A 5963-nucleotide genomic window follows, 5' to 3' on the forward strand; every position below is an offset into this window, starting at 1 on the left:
CGCCATCGCCGCGGGACTTCTCCCCGTAGGAGCGTCCCTGGGCTCCGCCGGAGCCGCGCTCGGGTTCGGAGGAGCCGTCGCTGTGCTCTGCGTCCCCCGCCGGCGGCCGCGCACCTCCACGGCGCGTCCCGTCGCTGCCGCTTTATGTTGCCGCCCCTTTCTGGCCCTTTCCTTCCAAGCTCCGGGCGCAGCCGGCCTGTTGCGAGCCGCACGTACCTCGCGGCGGGAGCGGTTTACTGAGCGGTTGGGTTTCCAGGGCGTGAAAGGTGCGATGGAATGAGGTTGTTGCTCTGGGGCCCGGCGGTTCGGGAGGTGCTGTGCTTTTCGAGACTCGGTATCTGTTAGCTGGATAATGGAAAGCGCAGACGTAAACCTCCCGGGTTTGACTACATCCTCCGCTGAGCTTCAGGACTAAATTTGAAAACTGTTTTCACATAGTACAGGTTATATTGTTCAAATACTTCTAAGGAGCCTTGGTTGCCTGAGATCTGTTGTCAGATCACTTCAAGTTATTTTTTGTTCAAACTTGAGCCACGCTGCAACAGGCTGCAGGGTGTCGAGGCGTTGGCATTTGGTGGAGAAAGAGCTGCTGAAATGCTTGGCTACAGAACTGCAGCACGTCCCCGGTCTGTAGTTCTGCATATGTGAAAGTGGAGCACAGTTACTCTCATCTTTTTTTGAGAAAGCATTAAATCTGGATTTGTCTGTGTTGGCATCTGGAAAGATATTCCCTCCTTTAAGGACTTTCAGAGTTGAATGTAGCAATCTGTACCTAACAGATGCCTTTAAATTCAGATTTCTTTTTGTGTTGGGATGCTCATGTTGCTCCTCGTAATGATTTATTGTATGGTTTGTACTTCTTTGTCAGTTTTCCTTCCTGTGTGATAGCATCAGTTTAGAAGAGAAATATTAGAAAACTGTATTTTTATGAAGCTGTTAATTTTTTCTGTTTCTTTACCTTGGTTTAGTGAAGGGGGGACAATCTACCACCCACCTAGGTAGTTTTCTGTATGTACTTTGCTTTCTGTCCACAGAAGCGTTATTTCTAGGTCCTCATGCTCTTTGTAATCAATGTTGTACGTGTCTACAAAAGTGTATTTAAAAACATTAATGGAGGAGAGCTTTAGAAAATGGAAGAGAGTTTCAGTTTTCATGCATACAAATATAAACAAGTTTAAAATGAGCTTGCATAGGAAGCAAGGCTTTTGTCAATCTAAAAGTCTAAGAAACTTTTTTTTAAAAATATATTTTTAAAGTTTTAAAAAATCTTGCTTTTTTAAAATCCATTAGTGACCACGTCAGTTATGTTTTCTGTTCTGTCATTGTTTTCTGAAATGACCAATACCAAAGGCAAACGAGGGCAGAGCACTGAAGCTAAAGCTCCTCTCTTTCAATGACTACAAAACGTATTTTGCTTTTCTTTCAATTAAAACTTCAGTTCTCAACAACATTTGTCTGTGTAAAGCTCTCACTCAACAGATTTTATCTCTTGTTTAAGCAGGGGTTGTCTGTGTTCACATGGGCCTACTGCAAAGCTTGCCCATGTCCCTGGGCGGCATCTCTTCCTTCTCTTCTGTCAGCTGCACCACTTGGTTTGCGGCTGTCAGCAAACTTGCTGATGGTGCACTTAATTCCACTATTATTGTGGCTAACAAACCTTTGCTTAGCAAAGCATAGCTGATCCTTCATCAAAGAAATAAAGACAGCATAGTTAAAATATTATTTTTCCAATTATTTTCTTTTATGACTAACATCTTTTTATTCAATAAGCAGTCAGAAATTCAGTATCCCATCTCTTAAGTAAACATAAGTATATTTGACTAAGAAAATAAACTACTTTAAGTACTAAAAAATCTGTATTTTTCTCATGTTTGGATAAGTGAGCTTTTTCCTATTTTGCAGAAATTTCTCCAAAATAAATATTTAGGTACTTTCTGAAGGAACATGTTAAACCAAAGAAATTGAGAAGATGGAAACTTTGTGGAAGCTTTCCTACTTCTTTAGCAGACGGTACGAAATGTAAGGATTTTGATATATTCTACGCTTGTCTATGGCATGATTTGAGGTGAGTTAATTTTTTTAGTTTTGGTGGTGGTGGTTGTTTTTTGTCATTCCTTCAATGCTGAATGTTTCTTTTGTCAGCAAGCTTTTCATCAAGTCTAGTAAACACCTGGATTATTTTTAAAATGATTTTTGTTGGTTTTGTTGTGCGAAAAGTGCTTTATTGTGAACAAATATTGGTCTCAAGATGAAAAGATGACATGGAGGTTTCCTTTAATATTCTGAATATCGATGATAATTTTCAACAATAAATTATTTTCTTCCCTGCATTTTTTTGCTGACATCGTGTGCGTCCCATATATCTGTTCTTGATAAATTCTGTCTGCCTAACTGGTGTCTGTACCTTCAGTAGCAAATGACCTTTGACTATTAACAGTATGAAGGTGGAGAAACAATTATTTCTGCCTAACTGAAGTGTTCTATCATGCTGGCATTTGTGGAGAGCATAGCGTTTCCAAAAACAGTTTTTTCAGATGTATCAAAATTTTATTTGGAAAGTTAGTACTTGGAGACATTCAGAGTGAAAGAAACAAATTGAGTAGACTGTGTCCCCAAAAAGCAAGTAAACAAAACTGCCAGAGGTCTAATTTGATTGACAAAGTTGAGATGGAACGAGAGTGTGCATTACGTTTCTTTTTGGTTGAAACACTTCAGGGGATACTGACTCATTTGTAACTTGGAGCTTTGATTCTTCTGTGATTCAGGGTATTTGGCTTAGGCAGAGTTTTCTTGCTCTGTGTTTATTAGAAGCGCAGGTAAGTTCTGCGTGTGTGATGAGAAAAGTACCTTTCAAGCAAAGGATTGCTTTCTGTGACGCTGGTACGAGCTGCATGTGTTCAGTATCATCAAGGCGAGTTACCGGAACAGAATTTTATCAGTTTGCTGCTGGTCTTGTTTGCTAAAAGGGCTGTTCTTTATTTGCCAATATAAAAAATAAGAATGATTGATTGTATTTTGTTCTTTGTCCATTCTGCTATGTTTAGTTAAGCCTTGAAGAAACCAAAATGAGATGGTGTTTACCGATAACCACAGCCATATCTGATTGGAAGTTCTACTGACTGATTGTGTGAGCGAGAGATGCAGGTATTTATTTGGAGAATAATTAGTTATGAAATACTTAATCTTGCTTCTCATCAGTCATGTCACCTTCATTTTTGAGTTTTGGAATTTGTCGCGCATTAGTCGAACTAGACTGTGGAATTATCCACCGAAGCAATTTGAAGCTGGGAGGATGTTTCCTGTAAAATCCAATGAAAATACCTTGAACGTGTTTCAGGTTCGAAATGTACATTTTGAGAAGAAGTGAGTTATATAATAAATACTGCCATAATTCTATTTTCTGGTAATTTGCAGGAATGTCATGCTTGTAAACAAGATAAAACTGCTCTGTGGTCAGAGATATTGAGTCTGAAACAATGGCCTACTGAAGATGTGCAGCAAAATGGGTTGAATGAGTGCAGAACTACTTTATTCTGTATGTATTCATCTGTGATTGGAGTGTTATTTTACTGTTTTTATTTGTTTGAATTGTCTTTCATTGCTCTTCTGCTGAAGGAACTTAAAGTTGTGACAGTAATTATTACAGTAATATTGCAGATGTTTCTTCTCTGTGACTGCTTTTTTGAGACTTACATGAATTCGTAGCTCTCTCAAACATATATCTTGTTGTAAGTCAGCAGACTTGTTTGAGTAGTACTGGCTTTTGTGAAAAGACTTACTTTTCCCACAGAGAAAACTGCAGCTCTATTTTGATTTGGATCATGATGGTATCAGATTCTCAGAATTGACATTTATTATTTATTCTTGTTGAGGATATGTATTATTTTTGTAGCTAGCGTTGTTAAGCTGAGAAATATTTTTCACTTTTTTACCTTCAGTGTTACACAGCAGTGCTTACTCTCTCCTTTTCTGCCCTATTTCTATGTAATAATCTTCATTTGCTTACCATTTGCTAGGACAGTTGGTGGTCATATTTTTTTTTTTTAACTCAAGTAATTATCAGTTAACAACAACAACAAACAGTTATTCTACATTATAAATGTTTATTTTATTTTTTTCAAGTGTCAATAGACAACCTCTGTGAGATGCTTTTGTAAGGGTGACTCCTGGAGAATATCAACTGCATGTTGTTTGTATTAAGATAAAGCAATTTAATTGCACTTAGTAATGCGCCAGCTGCATTTCTGGAAGTAGCCAGAATATATGTAGGAGTACAGTGTTCTTTCACTGTTCTGGGAAAGTGGGACCAGCAGTTCACAGTCATTCCTTATAGAGTGTCAATAGGAGGCTGAACTGGAGATTCTGATTTGATGGCCTGCTTGGTCTGATGTATGTATTACAGTCAGGTTGCCTTCACACAGTCATCTGTGGGAATGAGTATTGCTTCCAGACTTATCAGTTTTAAACCAGTCACTTGAGAGGCGTGAGATAACTTCCTCTGCTAGTGTTAGCATCTATGTCTAGAAGAAGCCTAAGACAACTTAGTAAGTTGTCTTGAGTGAGTAATGTTCTTGAGCACTGTCTTGCCTGATTGAAATATCACCCTCAGTGACTCTGTTAGCTTTTTTTGGTATAGATTTTGTCTGTTGCACCTTGCTGGAAGCAGAACCTGCACCCACTGTGACCCTATGCACTGTGACCAGTAGTAATGTCTGAGTTCCTCCTGTCTGTATATCTTTTCCTGAGTTCTTTGTTTCAGGAACATCATAGTTATAGTTGCCTTCTGGATCACATTAGCTGAAATAAGTAGACATTTACACTGTCTAAGGTCTTTTTTATACTTGAATGGTCCCAAAATAACGAACATCTCTATCCTTCAGTTTTGATTGAGGCATAGAAGTCTTCGCTAGATTTACACTGGTATTTCTAACAAATAAATTGTCTCTAAGGCATCTAATTTATTTCTTGTGCAGATTCTGTTCACTCTTGCTTCCTCTATCCCCCACCAAGAGAGTGAAAGTTTCTCTAATTAAACTGTAGTCACCTTTGTCCATGCATTCACAACAGGCATCATTGAGTAGTCAAAAGTCTATTGCTCAGCAGTTTTCTAGTTATCACCCTAAAAGATTCAAATCTAAAGATCTGGTTAGTTCCATATAGCAATCATTGTCTTTTCTGTTAAATGAAGAGTCATCAAAGCATTTGCTTCATTTTCCCCAATTTCCTTCTGTATGGGGCTGCTGAATCACGGCCTGAACCTTTGATTGATCACCTGAGGCGAGCAATGAGTCAGCCACGGGAGCACAGGTGAAGGCAATTCACCTGTGCTGCAGGAAGGGGTGGAGCCTGGCTGCACCTCTCCTAGACCCGTTTAAGAGCTGACTGCCAGTGGGGAAGGATCTCTCTGGAGATCCGCTCCATCAGGAGTTCATCTCGCGAGCCCAGGACAGGGTGAGTGACTTTCTCTTATTTCTCCAATATAAATTGTATTAGCCAAGCTCCTGGAGATAGATAGATAGATAGATAGATATCATCTGTGTATATATATATATCATATATATCATCTGTATATCCATTGATTAAACACCTTCTCCCTGTTTTTCTTGAGAAATGAAATATGAATTTCAATGAAGAAATAGTATTTTTCAGAAGTTGGAAGTGCTTGTGCTACACTGTAATCCTCATGAATTCTGTGATTTTCATGTAGTCTTTATATCAGTCAGTTTATTGATTTGTACGGTTAGCTATTCCCTGATGGTTGTGGGTTTTGTTGTTGTACTGTGCTTTCACACAAGCACGCTTGTTCCTTTGTCAATATTGAAGGCTCTTCAGTAGCAGAAGTTGTTTTACCAAAGTCATAAGCACTCATCATTTGTTCACTAGAAAAAATGAGTGGGATGGAAAAGGGAATTTGTTTCATCTATTTGTTGTTGGTTTGGGTTTTGTTTTGTGTTTTTTTGTTT

At 38.8% G+C, this 5963-nt stretch overlaps 1 protein-coding gene across 5 annotated transcripts in view; it reads left to right on the top strand.

Annotated features, from left to right (window-relative positions):
- The first annotated feature begins 16 nt into the window (after positions 1-16).
- Positions 17-5963, top strand: part of RALGPS1 (Ral GEF with PH domain and SH3 binding motif 1) — a 94409-nt gene continuing 88462 nt past the window's right edge. For 2 of the 5 annotated variants that reach the window (XR_004161688.1, XM_031556258.1), the window contains exons 1-3: positions 17-2065; positions 3045-3144; positions 3415-3535. The gene's annotated coding sequence lies outside the window, so the exon portion shown is untranslated. The remainder of the gene's footprint in view (positions 2066-3044; positions 3145-3414; positions 3536-5963) is intronic. The other 3 variants (XM_019621570.2, XM_019621569.2, XM_010721092.3) reach the window with 2 other exon arrangements.

The sequence above is a fragment of the Meleagris gallopavo genome, chromosome 19, assembly GCF_000146605.3.
Source record: "Meleagris gallopavo isolate NT-WF06-2002-E0010 breed Aviagen turkey brand Nicholas breeding stock chromosome 19, Turkey_5.1, whole genome shotgun sequence".
NCBI lineage: Eukaryota > Metazoa > Chordata > Aves > Galliformes > Phasianidae > Meleagris > Meleagris gallopavo.